Source organism: Panthera uncia, chromosome X, assembly GCF_023721935.1.
Source record: "Panthera uncia isolate 11264 chromosome X, Puncia_PCG_1.0, whole genome shotgun sequence".
Classification (NCBI taxonomy): Eukaryota; Metazoa; Chordata; class Mammalia; order Carnivora; family Felidae; genus Panthera; species Panthera uncia.
Window position 1 is genome coordinate 40,481,951 of NC_064817.1, and position 21,335 is coordinate 40,503,285.

The following is a 21,335-nucleotide window of genomic DNA, read 5'->3' on the forward strand; positions in this document are numbered from 1 at the left end:
CTTGGGATACTGCTGTCCAAGCCACTCGGAAACTTCACACCCTGATCAATTCCCAAACTGTTTTGTTGGAGACCTCACATCCTGGGGCAGTGCTCCCAAAGTGGAGATGTGACACCCTGGACATAGATGGCCCAAACACAGACCTCATGCTCAGAGCACAGATCCCTAAATGATTCTGAAACCTTGGACACAGGCCCCCCCCCCCAAAATTGCTCAGGGACACCCCGGAAAAGAGAGCACTAATCCCAGAGACCTCTACCTAGAACAGAGCACCACAAATAACTCAGAGGCTCAAGCCTTAGACACAGACCCCAAGGAGCACAGAGGTCTCACAGCCCAGAAACAGATCCTTGTTAATTTCAATCCTGGGATGCCTGGGTGGCTAAGTTGGTTAAGCATTTGACTTCGGCTTAGGTCATGATCTCATGGTTTGGGAGTTCAAGCCCCCTGTCCGGGCTCTGTGCTGACAGCTCAGTACCTGGAGGCTGCTTCATATTCTGTGTCGTCTTCTCTCTTTCTGCCCCTCCCCTGCTCATGCTCTCTCTCTCTCTCTCTCAAAAATAAACATTAAAAAAAAAAGAATTCCAGCCCTGGGAAACATCTATATACATACAGCTCAGTGACCCCACACCTTCTGACACCCCTAGACGGTTCACTCAGGACATCCTAGGAAAAGACTACCAAACCCCAGAGACCTCACACTTTGTAACCCACATTCCCCAAGAGCTCAAAGACCTGAAAATCTGATTACAGACCTCCACAAAGCTTCACAATTAGGGATAAAGAAAGACCCACCAATTTCTCAAAAGAACTTCCAAACTGGGATAAGGATGGACAGACAGTTCAGAGACCTTACACCCTCTTCTCAGACTACCAGACCACTTAGGCCTACTCTGAACACAAGAGAGCCCCGAAATCATACACACTGAAACATAGGCCCTAAACCAGCTCAGAGATCTCACACCTTTGATACAGATTCCTGTTCACAGATGTCCTGTCATGTATTGGACGCAGATTTCCCCAAAATAGCTCAGAGCCTTCATACACAGAGACCGATCCCCAAACCACTCAGAGGCCTTCCATTGGGGTTCCCAGAAAAGCTCAGAGACTGAAAATGTGGATACAAATCCTCTACATAGCTCAGAGACTTCACACCGTGTAATACAGACCCCCAACGGCTCTGAGATCACATATCCTGGACACAGACACCAAATGGCTTAGAAACCTATCCTAGGGTTACATCTCTGAGCAGCTCAGAATCTTCACACTCTCAACAGACCTCCAAATGATTCAGAAATATACCCTGAACTCAGACCCCTAAACCATTTATGGAACTCCCACTTTGTACTCCTATCCAGAAAGATTTCAGATACCTGACGCTCAATGGACACATCACCAAAGAGCCAAGAAACCTCACATTCTATTCAAAGTCTGCCACAGAGGAGACTGGGACACAGACCCACAACAGCTTAGGGATGTCACAATGTGGACACAGGCTCTCAACCCAGTGAACTTCTAACCCAGAAGGCAGACACAAAAAGAGCTCAGAGACAGCACATCCTGGCAATGTATGCCCACACAGCTTGACACCTCCCATAATGGGACAGAAACCCTCAAAGAGTTCATTAACCTCACAATCTGGAAAGCAGACCCACAAACAGGCCAGAGACCTCACCTATCAGACATACAATGCCAAAACGCTCAGAGTTAACAAATGTTACACTCTAGGACACGAATGCACCCCCACACCCAGCTCAGAAGCATAACATCCTGGACAAAGACCCTCCCCACGAAAAAAAAAAACACCCAAGAGATGTCATTAGTAACAGAACCCCAAACCACTCAAGAGACCTCAAACCCTGGAAACAGACCCCTGGTAAGTCAGAGACCTCATACCCTGGGACTGAGACTCCCAACAGGAGCTACCTCACCCCTGGGAACAGGGAACTCAACACCCAGGAATGCAGAGATCAGAGATCTCACACTCTGGGGCACAGAGGGTAAAGCACCTCTGAGGCTCAAGAAAGTATAAAGACAGTAGAAAGACCTCAAACTTGACACAGACCCTGAAACTGCTCTAAAAAAATCATAACCCGGGGACAAACCCACATCATAGAGAACTAATCCCCTGGGACATGGGCTCAGGAGGGGGGAGAAACACGCTGAGCCAAGACACTCAAACACACCCGAGTCCTCATATGAGGGTCACAGACCCCAAACAGCTCAGCCACCTCAACCTGAAAGGAGGGACTTCTAAGTAGCTCAGAGACACCATACTCTGCACAGACCATCAGAGTTGAGAGATTTCACACACCGAATAAAGACCTCCAAACAGCGCAGAAAACTAACTGGCACCCCTCTCCCTCCAGTTGAAAGCTCAGAGACCGTGACCCTGGAACAAATGCTTAATGAGTCAGATGTATCACACTCTGGGACTGAGATGTCCCAAAAGGAGGAGACTTTACACCTGAAAATATCCCCCAAACATGTCAAACTCTCAAGCAGAAAGAGCTCAGAGACCACATACGCTAGAACACGGGCCAGACATCTCAGAGATCATACAGTGTAGGCATAGTCACCCAAACGTCTCGGTGAACTCACCCCTGGAATGCAGACCAGAAAGAGCTCAGAACCCTTGGATCTAGGATTCAGAAATCCTTCCAAGACTTAGGGTATAGACACCAAAATAGAATTCAGAGAATATGCTAGATACAGAGCATCAAAGCATTCAGAGACCTCCAATTGTGGGACACATACATGTAGACAGATCAAGGACCTCATACCCTGGATGTACACACAAAACAGCTCAGAAAATTTAAATTCTAGGAAATACACACCTCAAAAGAACAGACCTCACATCCTGTGACATACAGGAAGATCAAAACCACACAAGTGGAGATAGATACCCCTATTTCAGGGCCATGTCCAGGGACCCACATAGACCTCAATCTATGTGACATACGTACATAAAAACATCAGATACCTCACATGCCAGGATATACACCCACAAACAGTTTGGAGCACTTGTATCCTGAGAAATAAACCAAAGAATTGATCAGGGACCTCACATATTGGGACCTACACCCACATAGAGACCAGAGACTCAAATCCTGGGACATAAACCCAAAACACCTCAGAGACCTTACATGCTGGGACAAAGAAAAGTCAAAACCTACGATCTGGGACACAGAGCCCCAAACAGATCAGAGACCACACACTGTTGACACACATACCAAGAACAGACCCTCACATCCTGAGACATACAACCATAAAGGGATCAGACAACTCTTTTTTTTAATGTTTATTATATTTTTGAGAGAGAGAGAGACAGAGCATGAGCAGGGGAGGAGTAGAGAGAGAGGGAGACACAGAATCGGAAGTAGGCTCCAGCCTCCGAGCTGTCACCATAGGGCCTGACACGAGGCTCAAACTCACGAACCACGAGATCATGACCTGAGCCAAAGTTGGATGCTTAACTGACTGAGCCACCCAGGCGCCCTGGGATCAGACAACTCTTATCTTGATGTACACCCACAAACAAATCTGACATTTTGTGACACGGACCCTCAGGGTCTTCACACCCTTGGACAGATACCCACAGATAGGTAATAAACCTTGGAAGTTGGACATACACACAGAACTAGACGAAAGACTGCTCATCCTGTGACATAAATCCAAAAAGTGGTCAGAGAAATCATGTCTTAGGACATATACTCAGTCATAACAGAGACTTCAGATCCTAAGACGTGCCTGCAAAACATCAGAGAGCATACACAGTGGGATGTACACCCACAAACAGACCAAATACTACCCGCTGGGGCATGCATGGAAAAAGAGCAGAGAGGTGTACATTCTAGGAAATACACTAAGATATCCTGGGAAATGCATCCACAAAAAGACTAGAGACCTCAAATGTTTGACAGTACACCTAAAGAGATCAGAGATACCACATCCCAGGACATAGAGTGATAAAATGTTCACGGACCTCATATGGTGGGAAATCGGCACAAAAACAGATTAGAAACCTCACATCCTAGGACACACACCCTCAAATAGTTCACAGACACAAAGTCCTGCAAAATTCACTCACAGACCATTCACAAACCTTATATCCTGCAACAGAAGCAACAAATCAGAGACCTCACATCCAGGACTATACCTACCAAGAGAATACAGGTAACAGATCCTGAGACACACACTCAGAAACATATCAGTGGGGGCATGCCTGGGTGGCTCAGTCAGTTAAGTGTCCAACTTCAGCTCAGGTCATGATCTTGCGGTTTGTAGGTTTGAGCCCCGTATCGGGGGCTCTGTGCTGACAGCTCAGAGCTTGGAGCCTGCTTCGGATTCTGTGTTTCCCTCTCTCTCTCTCTGCCCCTGCCCCGCTTATGCTCTCTCTCTTTCACTCTCTCGAAGATAAATAAATAAATAAATAAACATTAAAAGAAAGAAACATATCAGTGACCTGAAATCCTGGGAAGATAGCCATAAGCAGATCAGAGACCTCCCACCAGCAAAATACACACATAAAGTGGAGAGAGACACACATTCTGAAACACACACCCACAAACAGCTCAGAAAAATCACACATTGGGAAATACACCCATGAACACCTTGGAGACTTCACATCCTTGGACATATACCAACAGAGCAGATACCTCAAAACCTACCAATCACACCTAGAAGCAGATCAGTCCTCACACATCAGGGAATACACCCAAAAACATCAAAGGGCTCATGTCCTGGGATGTCCACGGACAAAAGATTCTAGAGAGACTTCACAGCCTGAACACGCACCCACACATGGGTCAGAGACCTCCAATCCAGTAACATACATGGACAAACAGCTCAGAAAGCCCACGTGCTGGAGCATACAAAACAAAAAGGCAGACCAGAGACCTCAAACCCACGATCAAGTCAGACACTCCATGTGCTGAAAAATACACCCAGAAAATACCCCAGAGGGTAGACGTGACATCTTGGGGCAAGACCCACAAAGAGATCAGAGGGTTCACTGTTTTAGCTTCAAACCTCTTTCTCTCTCCCTCTGACCTCTGCTCCTGCCATATCATTGCTTTCTGTGACTCTACTTCCATCGTCACATGGCCCCCTGTCTCAGTGTACATTGTCGCTTAGTTTTCTGTGACCCCAAAGGTCCTACTTCCCTCATGTAAAGACTCTTGTGATTAGAATCAGTCCTCCTGGGTAACCCAGGATAACTGCTCCATCTCACAGTGCTTACTTAACACATATCTGCAAAGTCCCTTTCTCCAGGTAAAACAACATATTTATAAGTTCCAGGAATGGAACTTATATTTGGTCAGCCATCATTTGATCAAACAGAACATACATGCACAAACAAAGAGAAACCTCACATCCTCGGACATAATGTACTTGAAGACTTCATACCCGGAGTTACATACTTCCAAAGAGATCAGAGACCTTCCACCCTGGGACATGCATGCAGAAGATGAGAGAGCCACATTCTGAGACATTTACTAGCTAATGCTCCAAAAGGGCTCTAAATCCCTCACACTCTGGGAATTAAACCTACAAAGATATAAGAGAACCCACTCTTTGGGACATACACACCCAGAGAGAACAGGAACCTGATACTGTGGGATATACACCAACACAAAGATCAGGGGCTCCACATTCTAGGACCTCCAAACAGACCAGACCTCTGACTCTGAGACAAATACACAAAAAGAACAGAAAAGTGGCCCACATTCTCTGACATTCACTCACACACACACACACACACACACACACACACCAGGGACCTCACAAACTGGGACACAGAAACACATGCATATCAGACCTCATGCCCTTTACCAACACACCCAAGGAGATTACACTCTCGCATATGTGACATACACGCACAATCAGATCAAAGACCTGATCCCAGAAATACAACCAAAACCACACCAGACACCTTCAATCCTGCGGGATGAACCAACAAACAGGTTGCAGACCTCACATGCTGATAAATGCATCCAGATAAATTTGGACACCTGAAATCTTGGAGCATACTGTCTCAAGGATATCAGGGAGCTCAGATCCTGGGATACATGCCCACAAACAGATCCTCCCATAAAGAGGTGAAAGTCCTCCCATGCATAGAAATACACCCAGAAACATCATTTCAGGGAGCTGGCAATGGGGGACCAGCAACAGTCCTGGCAATGTACTGGCAATGTACCCAGCAACAGATCAGAGGCCTCACATCTGAAACATACACCCAGGATGAGCTCAGAAATCTCACACCTTGGATATGTAGACCTTAACATAAGAATTTCACTTCATGGTATATATACCAACAAACAAATCAGAAATGCTTGCAAATACCCCCATAAAACATCATCTGATGACCTGGAACATAACCCCCACAAACAGCTCAGAGACCTAACACTCTGGGATGTGCATTCACAAAACATCACAGATCTCACATCCTAGGACATGCATTGAGAAACAGATCAAAGAACTCACCTGGAAAAACACAGCTAAAACATTAAACAAGTCAGAGACCTCATACCCTTGTTCATTCACCAGTGAAAAGATCAGCCACTTCACGCTATCAGACAAATACCTACAAAAAGATGAGGGAATTTCTGTCATGGGCTACACACTCTGTTTCATTCCTGCTTCAGTCACCAGCAAACATACAAGAGGATTCCCACCACGAGACAGAGACAAACAGATCAGGAAGTCTCACATCCTGGGACATAAACCCAGAAACAGATCAGGCATTTTGAGCAAAAAGACCAAGAGGTCAGAATCCTTACACCATGAACACACATATCTCAACAATTCAGAGAATTCACATACTGGGAACTGTATGCAAAATCAGATTCTCCCCTCCTAGGACATACACCCCAAAACAGCTGGACCCATAAATTCTGGGACACACACCATTACAGAGATCAGAGACCTCACACCCTGGTTCATAAGTGCACACATGGATCAGAGACTCCCTGCCATCAGACACACACTCATAAACAGAGGTGTTCACATCCTGGGATGTGCACTGACAGCCAGATAGAGACCTCATAACCTGGGACACTATAGTTGTTTCTCTCTCAGCCTGGTTTTGTTGTTGTTGTTGTTTTGGTTTGGCTTTTTTTGTTCTTACTGTTTTTAAGAAAAGGTGCCACAGGGCACCTGGCTGGTTTAGTTGGTAGAGCATGCAACTCTTGATCTTGGGGTCATAAGTTTGAACCCCATGTTGGGCTGGAGCCTACTAAAGAAAAAAAAAGAAAAGAAAAGGCCACATTTACCCCATTTCTTTTTTTGTAAGTTTATTTATTTTTTGAGAGAGAGAGACACAGTGCCAGCTGAGGAGGGGCAGAGAGAGAGGGAGAGAGAATCCCAAGCAGGCTCCTCACCATCAGCGGAGAGCTGGATGCGGGGCTTGATCCCAGGAACGGTGAGATCACAACCTGAGCCTAGATCGAGTCAAACGCTTAACTGACCAAGCCACCCAGGTGCCCCTCCCCCTGCTGTTTCTTGAAGGTGCAGGCCTTAATCTCGTCAGGGCTCTGGACTTGCTGCTATAACAAATCACCAAATCTTATTGTTGTAAAACAACACAAATTTATTATCTTCTATTTCTGCAGCTCAGAAGACTGACAAGGGGTCTTACAGGGTAAAAGCCAAGGTGTCAGTAGAGCTGACTTCCTTCTGGAGTTCTAGGGGAGAATCCAGTTCTTACAGGACGCTTGCCTTCCTGAGCTCGTGGCTCTTTCCTCCACCTTCAAAGTCAGCAGTATTTCATCTTTAAATCTCTCTCTCTCTCTGTATCCATCTATCTCCACCTTTATTTCTCTTTGATCTCCGCTTATGTCATCATATCACTTTTTCTTTTCTTTTTTATATTTTAATGTTTATTTATTTGAGAGAGAGAGAGCGCGCGAGAGCAAGCGCAAGCCAGGGAGGGGCAGAGAGAAAGGGAGAGAGAAATCCCAAGCAGGCTCCACGCTTTCAGCTTGAACCCATGAACTACAAGATCATGACCTGAGCCAAAACCAAGAGTCAGATGCTCAACAGACTGAACCATCCAGGCACCCCTCATCATGCCACTTTTTCTTTTTTTGTTTATTTTTTAATGTTTATTTATTTATTTATTTTATTTATTTTATTTTTATTTTTCTTAACGTTTTATTTATTTTTCAGACAGGGAGAGACAGAGCATGAACAGGGGAGGGTCAGAGAGAGGGAGACACAGAATCTGAAACAGGCTCCAGGCTCTGAGCTGTCAGCACAGAGCCTGATGCGGGGCTCGAACTCACAGACCGTGAGATCATGACCTGAGCCGAAGTCAGCCGCTGAACCGACTGAGCCACCCAGGCGCCCCAATGTTTATTTATTTTTGAGAGAGACAGAGTGTGAGCAGAGGAGGGGCAGAGAGAGAAGGAGACACAGAATCCGAAGCAGGCTCCAGGCTCTGAGCTGTCAGCACAGAGCCCGACGCAGGGCTCGAACTCACGGACCGCGAGATCATGACCTGAGCCGAAGTCAGACACTTAACTGACTGAGCCACCTAGGCACCCCTCATGTCACTTTTTCTGACTCTGCTTCTCTTCCCACATTGTGTTCTCAGACTCTTGCCTTCATGTGTCCCTCATATAAGGACACATGTGATTACACTGGGCATACCCAGATAATCTAGAATAATTTCCCCATCTCAGGATGCTTAACTTAATCATATCAGCAAAGTCCCCTTTAACTTAATCATATCAGCAAAGTCCCCTTTTCCATGTAGATTAACATAATTAGAGGTTCCAGGGATTAGGAAGTGGACATCTTTGGGGTATTGCTTTTCAGTCACCAGAGACATGTATGCACAAACAGCTCACAGACCTTGCATCTGGAGCCATACACTTCCACATAAGGGAGATGCTTTCCTCCCTCTAACACACACCCGAAAAGAACAGACACACACACATTTGGGGACGAATACAAAAAAAAAAAATGCTCAGAGTCCTTAAGCACTTGGAATGAAACTCACAAACATAAGAGAACCTGCCACCCAGGTCACACACACACAAACTGCAAAGAGAAACAGATTCTTAGACATAAACCCACAAACAGGTCATACTTCACAAATTTGGACGTGTAACAGCAAACTGAATAGGCCTCACACCCTTGATAAACCCGCACAGAGACTAGACACTCACATACTGTGATATACACTCACAAACAGATCAGAAGACCTCATGTGAGAAATACTACTAAAAAGAGATCACAGCCCACAAATCTTGCCACCTGAAACTACAAACAGGTTAGAGGCCTTACATGCAGGGCATACAGCCAGAATAAGTGCAGATACCTGGAGATGTACACCCACCAAAAGACGAGAAGCCTCACAACCCGAGATAGCTGCCCACAGACAAACCAGCGGTCTCAAATCCTACAGTATACACCCACAATCAAGTTGGAGGCCTCAATGTGAAGAAAAAGAGCCAGAAACCCATCACAGACCTGAGATCTTGCAACATATGCCCATAAAAGGATCGGAGGGGTTGTATTCTGGGACATGCTCTCAAATAGGTCAGAGGTTTCAAACCAAGGAAAATGACCCACTAAGAGCTCAATAACCTCACAGCCTGGACATACACCTTCAGATCAGATACATGTATATCAACATATAGGGGCGCCTGGGTGGCTTAGTCAGTTAAGCGTCTGACTTCAGCTCAGGTTGTGATCTCATGGTTTGTGATTTTGAGCCCCGCATGGTGCTTTCTGCTGTGAGCACGGAGCTCGCTCTGGATCTTCTGTCTCCCACTCTCTCTGCCCCTACGCTGCTTGCACTCTCTCTCTGTCCCTGTCAAAATAAATAAATAAACTAAGAAAAAAAGAGCTCAGAGACCAAACATTTCCTAGGGCATGCTGAAAGCAAACAGGTAAGAGAACTCAGATCCTAGGAGAGCACCCTCAAACAGGTCAGGAGATTCACATTCTGGTTCACTGACCAGTGAACACATGAGACATTTCGGACCATCAGAATACCCACAAACACATCAGGGAATGCACATCTTGGACATACACCAACAAAGAGATTCCAGACCTCACAACTTGGACACGGAGCCGCAAACAGATCAGAGACTTCAAACGCCACAAAGAGCCCAAAGCCCTCACACCATGTGACATGTACCATCAAACAGATCGGGGAGCTGAAATCCTGAGATATGTACCCACAAACAGATTAGAGACCTTACAACCTGGACATGTAACCACAAAGAAACCACAGAGTTCAGAATCTGCAACATGTACCCACAGACAGATCAGAAACCTTAAGCCTTGAGTCATACATAAAAAATAGATCATAAAGTTCACATTCCGGGATATAATCCCCCAACAACGCAGACGCCATCTGTACCCGAGGCACAGACCCACAGACGGATCAGAGACCTTAAATCCTGTAACACACAACCACAATCAAGTCAGAGACCTCACAGGCTAAGGAAACACCAGAAACAGATTATAGACCTGAAATCTTACAACACAGATCCACAAACATATCAGAGAGCTCATGTGCTGGGACATTTATCAGCAAACAAATCAGAGGCCTCAAGTCAAGGGATAGATACCCACAGAGTTCAGAGACCTCGTGTGCTCTGGACATAGGAATCTAAATAAAGCAGAGATCTAACATGCTGGTATATATACGTGATCAAATCAGAAACCTCCTACCACTGGAAATACCCCCCAAACAGATCGGAGACCTAACAACTGGAACATACCCCACAAACATCTGAGAACCCTCACATAATAGAACACATTCCCCAAATCAGCTCAGACACCTGACATCCTAGGACATGTGCACACAACCTGATTGGAAACCTCACATTCTAAGACATATTCCCACAAACAGCTATGAGACCACGAGGTCTGGGACACACCCCCTCAACCATTCTGAAACCTCTCATTGTGGTTCATACGCCCACACACAGATCAGAGACCTCCTGCCACCAAATGCACACTCACAAACGGATGGTGGAGTTCACATCCTGGGATGTGCACTGACAACCAGATAGAGACCTCACAACCTGGGACACTGTAGTCATTTTCTACCGCTGCTGTAACACGTTACAATTTTAGTGTCATGAAACAACACAAATTTACTATCTTACCTTTCCACAGGTCAGAACCCGACAATGGGTGTCAAAGGGCTAAAATCAAGTTGTTGGCAGAATTTCATTGTTCCTCGAGGCTCTAGGGACAGAATCCATTTCCTTGCCTTTTCTAGTTTCTCGAGCTACCTGCATTTTTTGGCTCATGGCCCCATCCTCAAACTTCAAAGCAGTGTTTCATTCTCAGAATGCTCTCTCTCTCTCTCTCATCCTCTCTGATTTCTATTTCTTTTTTTTAAAGTTTATTTATTTACTGTGAGAGACAGAGAGAGAGGTACAGGGCAGAGAGAGAGAGGGAGAGAGAGCATCCCAAGCAGGCTCTGCACTGTCAGTGTGGAGCCCAACGTGGGGCTCGAACTCATGAACCAAGAGATTAGGCATGACCCAAGCCAAAAGCAAGAGCAAGATGCTTAGCCAACTGAGCCAGCCAGGCGCCCCTGATTTCTATTTCTGTCGCCACATCTGCTTCTCAGGCTGAATGTCCTGCCTCTCTCCTGTAAGGACCCTTGTGATTATATTAGACTCGCCTGGAAAATCCAGGCTACTATCCCCCATCTCAAGATAATTGTTTTATCACATTTGCAAAGGACCTTTTCTTTAAATTTTTTAAAACGTTTATTTATTTTTGAAAGAGAGAGTATGTGTGTGTGAGTGGGGGAAGGGCAGAGAGAGAGGGAGACACAGAATCAGAAGCAGGCTCCAGGCTCTGAGCTGTCAGCACAGAGCCCAACGTGGGGCTCGAACTCACAAAATCGCGAGATGATGGCCTGAAACAAAGTCGGATGCTTAACCGACTGAGCCACCCAGGTGTCCCTGCAAAAGACCTTTTTGACATGTAAGGTCACATAATCACATGTTCCAAAGATTAGAACGTGGACATCTTTCAGTGACCTTTACTCTACCAACCTTAGATGTATACACAAGCAATTAAAAACATCCCATCCTGGGGTGCCTGGCTGGCTCAGTTGTTGGAGCATGCGACTCTTGATCTCAGGGTCGTGAGTTCGAGCCCCACAGTGGGCATAGAATTTACTTAAAAAATTTTAAAAAAAAGCATCCCATCCTGAGATATACACACCCATATCACATGATTCCAAAGAGATCAGAGACCTCCCACCCTTGGACATACATCCAGAAAAAGAGCGAGGCACACATTCTGTGTCATATACCCACACACAGGGTGGGGACCTCTCACCCTGGGACATGTAACCACAAACAGAAGACACCTCACACCTTTACACACGCAAAGATATCAGAAACTCAAATACTGTGATAGAAAGGCAAAAACTGAATGGAGACCTCATCTGAGAAATGTTCCCACAAACAGATGAGAGACCTCACAGCCCGAGACACATACCCACAGTCTTGCAACGTATACCTACGATCAAGTATGAGACCTCACAGTCTAGGAGAAATACCTCGAGTCTGATTATGTACTTGATACCATAAAATGCCCACAAGGAGTCCAGAGAGTTCATATTGTGGGGACACAAACCCACGAAAAGATCAGAGACTCGAGCCAAATGAAAGATACAATGAGCTGCAAGCCTCACACCTAGATATACACATTTGAGTAGATCAGAGACCTCTCATCCTGGGACATATATAACCAAACAAAGCAGAAATCTTGGAAATATCCATAAAATATCAGAGACCTAACAGCCTAGACATAACTCACAAACACCTCCAGAGACCTAACATATAAACACAAAATCAGCACAGAGACCTCACATCTGAGGACACATACTCACAAACAGGCCAGAGACCTCTTGCCCTGGTTCATACACCCACATACAGATCAGAGGCCTCCACCAACAGACACCCTCACACACCCATTTCTAGGATATGTCCAGACAACCAGACAGAAAATTCACAACCCAGGACACTGTATTTGCTTCTTATTGCTGTTGTGAGAGATCACCACAATTTAGTGTCGGGGAAAAACACAAATTTATTTATTATATTATATTTGTGGAGGTTAGAAACCCGAAAATGGGTCTCAGAGTATTAAACTCAAGTGTGAACAGAGCTGTGTTCCTTCTGGAGACTCTAGGGGAGAATTCACTTCCTTGCCTTTTCTAGTTTTCCAGAGCTGCCTGTATTCTTGGCCCCTGACCCCTTCCTCTACCTGCAAAGCCCTCAGCGCTCATCTTCAAATCTCTCTGATTTCTGTCCCTATCATCAATCTCCTCCCTGACTAGGGCTTCCTGGTCACATGTCCTTTACTGGACATCTCTGGAGTCCTATTATTTGGCTGAGTACAGACATATACACACAGTACCAAATTACACATCCCAGAATATACCCCCATGAACATCTCAAGGATCTCACAAGCCGGGATGCACACCTACAAATTCTCCATCATCAGATCACCGTGTCTAACCTGGCTTGTGTCATTACTTTGCACTCAGTGACAATAACCGTCCTGTCCCCCTCATTTCGGGACCCTTGTGACTACAGTGGGCCCACCCAGAAAATCTAAGAACACCTTCCCATTGCAAAATGCTTAATTTAATCACAGCTTCAAAGTAACTTTTAACATGTAAGGTCTCATCTTCACAGGGTCCAAGGATTAGGACATGGGCATCTTTAGGAGGCCTTAAGTCAGCAGAGGAGAGACACACACACGCACAAATAGTAAGAGGCCTCCAATCACAAAACACACACCTCCAAAAGAGCTCAGGGACCCAAAATCCTGGGCCATGCACTAGAAATAGTTCACACCCCTCAGCTGGAGTCATACATCTAGAAAGTGACCAGAGACCTCCTTCCCTCAGACGTGAGTCTAAGGAGAATAGAGAGACACACATTCTGGGACATATGCCCATAAACAGGTCTGAGACCTCAAAAATTGGGACACATACACACAAACAGAACAGACCTCATACCATTGACCAACAAGCAAAAGTGCCCCCCCACCAAAAAAAACCCCTCTTGTATATTGTGATATACACACGCAAACGGATCAGAGACCTTATCTGAGAAACACAAGCAAAAATGGCTCAGAGGGGCTCCTGAGTGGCTCAGTCAGTTAAGCGTCCCACTCTTGGTTTTGGCTCAGGTCATGATTTCACAGCTCGTGAGTTCGAACCCCACATTCGGCTCTGTGCTGACAGCATGGAGCCTGCTTGGGATTCTCTCTCTCTCCCTCCCCGCTGCTTTCTTTCTCTCTCTCTCTCTCTCAAAAATAAATAAATTAGGGGCGCCCGGGTGGTTCAGTCAGTTGGGCATCTGACTTCAGCTCATGTCACAATCTCACGGTTTGTGGGTTCAAGCCCCGCATCAGGCTCTGTACTGACAGCTAGGAGCCTGGAGACTGCTTTGGATTCTGTGTCTCCTTCTCTCTCTGCCCCTCCCCCACTTGTGCTCTGTCTCTCAAAAATAAATAAATGTAAAAAATTAATTAATTAATTTAAAAAGTTTTTTTTAATGGCTTGGAGACCCCAAACCCTGCAACAGTAACCCACAACACATTAGAGACAACCTCATATCCTGGGAAATAGACCCAGGGTAATTAAAGATGCTTGACGTCTTGGGGCACACAGCCACAAGTAGATGAGAGAGCTCAAATCCTGAGGCACATACTTGCAAACAGATCAGAAGCCTCACCCCTGAGATGGGTACCCACAAAGAGCTCAGAAACCTCACACCCTGGATACACAAACCTTAACAAAAAATATTGCATCCCGTTACATGTTCAAGGATACAATCAGAAATCTCATATACTCGCAAATAAAGCCAAAAGCATCAGAGGCCTCACAAGCTGAGATAGAGACCTTCAAACGGCTCAGGGAACTCGTGCCTGTGATATACATCCACAAATAGCTCTAAAACCTCACATCCTAGGACATGGATTCAGAAACAGAGCAGAGAATTCACATCTTGGAAGATATCCACAAACATGCCAGAGTCCTTTCAGCCTGGTTCACTTACCAGAAGAACAGATCAGCGTCTTGCATTATATGCCCTCCCCCACACAAATGATCAGAGGGTTCACATCCTGGGATACACTTCAACAAACATATTAGAGACCTCACAACCTGGACATGTAACCAGGAGACCACAGGCCTCAAACATGTAACCCGGAGACCACAGACCTCAAACCCCGCAACATATACCCACAGAGAGATCAGACACCTCACGCTCTGAGAAATATGCCAACAAACAGATCGGGGGGCTCACATCTTGGGATAGACCCCAAAACACATCACAGACTATATACAAACAGATGCCCACAAACAGATCAGCGATCTCAAATCCTGCAACATAAGCTTACAAGGTACATCAGAGACAAGACACGCTATGAAAAAAAGAGCCAGAAAAAAAAGAAAAAGAAAGCAAAGCAAAGCAAAGCAAAGCAAAAAGAGCCAGAAACAGACCACAGGACTAATCTCTTCTGACATATATCCATGAAGAGATAAGAGAGTTCATATACAGAGACATATACTCACAAGAGATCAAAGGATTCGGGCCAAGGGACATACACTCACAACAAGCTCTTTCAAACTTCATACCCTGGACATTCATAACTAAACACATTAAAGACCTCAGATTCTGGAGGCGCCTGGGTGGCTCTGTGGGTGAAACGTCTGACTTCAGCTCAGGTCATGATCTTGCAGTTTGTGAGTTCGGGCCCCGCATCAGGCTATCTGCTGTTAGCACAGAGCCCACTTCATATCCTCTGTCTCCCTCTCTCTCTTCCCCTCCCCTGCTCATGCTCTCTCTTAGAAATAAATAAACATTAAAAAAAAACACAATATTTAAGAAAATAAAGACCTCAGATTCTGGCATACATACCACCATTGAAAGCAGAAAGTTCATCACCATCAGAAATATATCTGAAACACATCAGAGACCTAATAACCTAGGATGCAACCCACAAATATCATAAAGACCTCACATACTGGACGTACACCCCAAATCAGCTCAGAGACTTCACGCACACACAAACAGATCAGAGACCTCACATTCTGGGACGTACACCAACAAACATCCCAGAGACCACAAATTTTGGAACATACACCCTCAAATAGGTCAGAGACCTCACACTCTGGTTCATGCACCTGCACACAGATCAGAGACCTCCTGCCATCAGGCACACACTCACAAATAGATGGCGGAGTTCACATCCTGGGATGTGCACCGACAACCAGATGGAGACCTCCCAACCTGGGACGCTGCAGTCATTTCCTACCGCTGCTGTAACAAACAAACCACTGCAATCTTAGTGTTGTAAAATAACACACATTTATTACCTTACATTTCTACGGGTCAGAAACCCGAAAATGAGTCTTACAGAGATAAAATCAAGTTGTCAGCAGACCTGCCTTCCTCCTGGAGGCTCCAACACAGAATCCATTTCCTGGCATTTTCCGGTTTTAGGGGCTGCTGCATTCCCTGGCTCATGGCCCTTTCCTCCATCTTCAAAGCCAGCAGGGTTTCATTCTTCAAATCTCTCTCCGATTTCGCTTCCCTCTGATTCAGTTGTCGTAGCTCTTTCTCTGAGTCTGTTTCCATCTTTATGTCACCATCTTTGACTCAGCTTGTATCACTGTCACACTGCCATTTCCAACTCTTACCATCCTGCCTCCCACATATAAGGACTTTAATCATTATGTTAGGCCCACCTGGATAGTCCAGGATGAAATCCCAATCTCAAAGTGGTTCACTTCATTATACCTACAAAGTCCTTTTTGCCAGAAAGTTAACATAATCACAGGTTCCAGGGATTGGGACGTGGATATCATTGGGGAGGTGAGTATTCAGACACGACGTACATGGCACAGACTGATAGAGATGTGACATCCTGGGACATACACCCACAGACCAGTCAGGGAACTCACACCTCATATATACACCCACAAACAGATCAGGGACCTAACAGCCTGGAAAGTTTAGCCATAAAGAAATCATAGACTAGGTGCACCTGGCCAGCTCAGTCAGTAGAGTATGCGACCCTCGATCTCAGGGTCACGAGTTTGAGCTCCACGTTGGGCGTAGAGTTTACTTAAAGATAAAAAAGAAATCACAGACTTCAAATCCTGCAACAGAAACCTACAAACTTCAGAGGCCTCACACGCTGGGTGGTACATCCAGAAACAGATTATGGTTCTCACATCCACTCGCGCCCAGCACATATACCGACTACCATGTCACGGTCCTCAAAGCCTGGAACATATACCCATCAAGAGTTCACATATGGCACCTGCTGTCATTCACTTCTAAACAGACCAGAAACCTCACAACCTGGGACACACACACACACACACACACACAGAGCTCAGACACCTCACACACTGGGATACTCACCACCAAGCAGATCAGAGACTTCATATCCTGCAATACGCAACAAGCAGATCAGAGAACTTACATCCTTGTCAAAATTCACGACCAGAGAGCACATACTGAATAACACAGGAAGGAACAGAGAAGAGACCTCACACCATGACACACAACCACAGAGAAGTCAGAAACCTGACACTCTGGACATAAAACACACCATAAAAGAGCCAAGACTTCGCATTCTATGACACATACCCATAAACAGATCAGAAACCTCAGATCTTGGCAAAGAACCCCCTAGCAGATCAGAGAACCTACGACCTGGGACATATACTTGTAAAAAGTAAAGAAACACATTTCGGGACATATATCCATATGTGATCAGAGACCTTAAATCCTGGGAATTAGACCCATAATGAGATCAGAGACATTACATCCTGGGATGTAATGCGCCTGAAAAACTGATCAGAAATCTCACCTCCATGGACGAACACACCCAAACAGGTCAGACACTTCACATCCTGGGACATATACCCACAAACAGCTAGGGTCCTAACATCCTGAGACATATATGCACAACCATATAAGACTTTATACCCTTGGCAAACGCAAACAGATCAGAGACTCCCATTCTGTGATACACACCCACAAAGACATTAGCAACCTCAGAACCTGAGACATACATGTATGATACACCAGAGAGCTCAAATCCTGCAGTATACACCCCAAACAGCTGAGACATCACAGAGCAGGAAATATACTCAGAAACGAAGCAAATTGGGACATATGCTCAAAAGGGAGGAAAAAGAGCTCACATCTTGGGAATATACCTGCAAATAAGTAAGAGGCCTCACATCATGGGACACACACCCTCACATAGGTGAGACACCTCACATGTTTGGAAATACACGAGGAATAGAAAGACACTTCACACTGCGGGTCCTACACCCTCGAAAAGATCAGAGATATCGCATCATGTGACATAACACTTGCAAACAGATCGGCAATGTCAAAGTGTAAGAATTAAATCCATGTGGGGTGCCTGGGTGGCTCAGTCAGCTAAGCGGCCAACTCTTGGTTTCAGTTCGGGTCGTGATCTCATGGTTTGTGAGTTTGAGCCCAGCATTGGGCTCTGAGCTGACAGTGAGGAGCCTGCTTGGGATTCTCTCCCTCTCCCTCTCTTTCTGCCCCTCCTACACTCTCTCTCTCAATAAATAAATAAATAAAATAAAAATTAAAAATTAAAAAATTAAAAAATAAAACTTAAAAAAAAGAATTAAATCCACGAACTTATCAGAGACCTCACACCCAGGGATATATAACCACAAATAGATCAAAGATCTTACACTTTCTATATACACCCATCTGAGAGACCTCACATACTGGGATATACAGTGATAAAAATACGTACACGTCATATCCCAGCAAATAACCCCCAAACAGAACAGACCATGGGATATAACCCCCCAAAACCTCACAAACCTCACACACCCATAAACAAATAAGAGATCTTACACCCACGTTCATATAAACACAGACATATCAGAGAGCTCATGCCTTTAGCATACACCCATGAGAGACATTTCACACATTGATAATTATAGTGATAAGCATATCACAGACCTCAAATCCTGGGGTTTACATGCACAAACATTAGTGACCTCACACTCTGGGACATACACCCACAAACATATCAGAGATCTCCCATTCTGATGAATATACCCACAAAGAGATCAGAGACCTCACAACTGGGGCATACTTGCAGAAACAATACGGATACATAATATTCTTGGACGTAGAGCCACACACACAACACGGACAAGGCCTCTGGCAATTACAACCACAGGGATGAAGGACCTCAAGCTCCTGATACATTTATGAAAAGATTAGAGACATATTAGAGGCTTCTTACTCTGGAACATACACCTGGAAACAGATCAGGGCCCTCATACACTGGGAAATACACCCACAAATGGACTTTGACATATACCAGTGAAGGCAGACTCGCGTACTAGCAGTATATAACAAGAAGATCAGAGACCTCACATCCTGGAATATACATCAATAAAGAGCTCAGAGACTTCAAACTACGGAACATACACACCCAAAGAGATCAGAGACCTATATGCTAGGTCATATAGCCACAACCATACTTGAGAATTCACATTATGTGAAATTCCCCCACCCCGGACAGCTCAGAGGCCTCATTCCCTGGGAGGTACCAACACAAAAGGACCAGAGAACTCGTACCTTTGATCTACACCCACGAAGAGAGACCTCACATATTGGGACACACACAGGGATACACAGCTCTGAGACCTCATGTTCTGGAACATATGCTCACAAATAGATCATAGATTTCCTTTTCTGGGACACACACCCACAAAGAGTTCAGGGAACTTATATTTTGGGAACTACACTCACAAACATTTTAGATATCTCACACTCAGAGACATACACCCACAAACACAGCAGAGACCCTCACACCCTGGGACATACACCCTCAGACAGACAATCCTTATCATCCTGCAACATACACCCAACAAATAGACCAGAGTGCCCTGAGAGAACATAACCAAAACATAACCAAAAAAGCTCAGAAACATACCGACCAGGAAAATATATCCACGAAGACCTCAGAGACCTCATCTATTGGGACATATACCCACAAACATGACAGAGAGCTCACCCGTTGGCACATATACCCACAGAAACCAGAGATCTAACATCCGGGGACATAAAACTAAAAACAGATTAGAGACCTCCTACCCTTGACATGCATCCAGAAGAGAGACCTCACATCCTGAGACATACAATGACAAACAGATCAGAGACCTCATACCCTGGGACATATACCCCTAAGTGGATCAGAAACCTTTACACCATTAGACCATACACCCACGAGCATAGCAGAAACCTCACACCCAGGACATACACATCCAAACAGATTAAAGAACTAACACCATGGAATATACACCCGCAAACAAATAAAAAATTCTCATGCTGGGAAACACACACCCAAACAGATCAGAGACCTTATGATCTTGTGCACACACACTCAAGGAGTTCAGTTACCTCACACGCTGCCACATACACCCATGAACAGAGACCTCATATACTACAACACAGAGCCACAGCCATGTCCGGGACCCCACACATTTGGGACACACACCCATAAACAACTCAGGAACTTTACATACTGGGACACACACCCAGAAATAGTTCAGAGAGCTGGCAACCTGAAACACAGGCTCCGCCTGCGCTCAAAACCAGAAATATCAATATCTGGACATCGACTCTCAAACACAGCAGGGACTTCATATCCAGGGACTCAGGGGCCCAAACTGTTTGAACACCTGGATGCAGATTCCAGTCAACTCGGTGATGTCTCTTCCTGGGACTTAAAACTCCATACACCTCAAAGAACAAACAAAACCTACATACAGTCCTCCAAAGCGTTCACGGCTGTGAAATCAGAGACACAGACTCCCAAATACCTCAAAGATCTCACACCCAGAACACAGACTGCAAAGGAGCTCAGAGACTTCAAGTTCTGGACTCAAGTACAAAGTTATCTTAGAGACATCATACCCTGGGATTAAAGGATCCCAAACAGTTATGATCACGTCCTGGACATGAACCAGAAACAGCCCAGAATCCCCATGCTTTCAGACACAGATCCCCAAATAGTTCAGAGGCCTAAAAACCCAGAGAGAGACCCTAAAGAGATCAGAGACCTAAAAATGTGCAACATGGAGTGTCCCCAACACCCAGATATGGATATAGGCCACAAAAAGCTCAGAAATCTCAAACCCTAGACAGAGACCCTCAGAGAGCTCAGAAACGCCACAAATGAACCCAAAACTTAGCAGCTTGAAACAACAGCGAACACTGATCATCTCACACAGTTTGGGGGAGCTG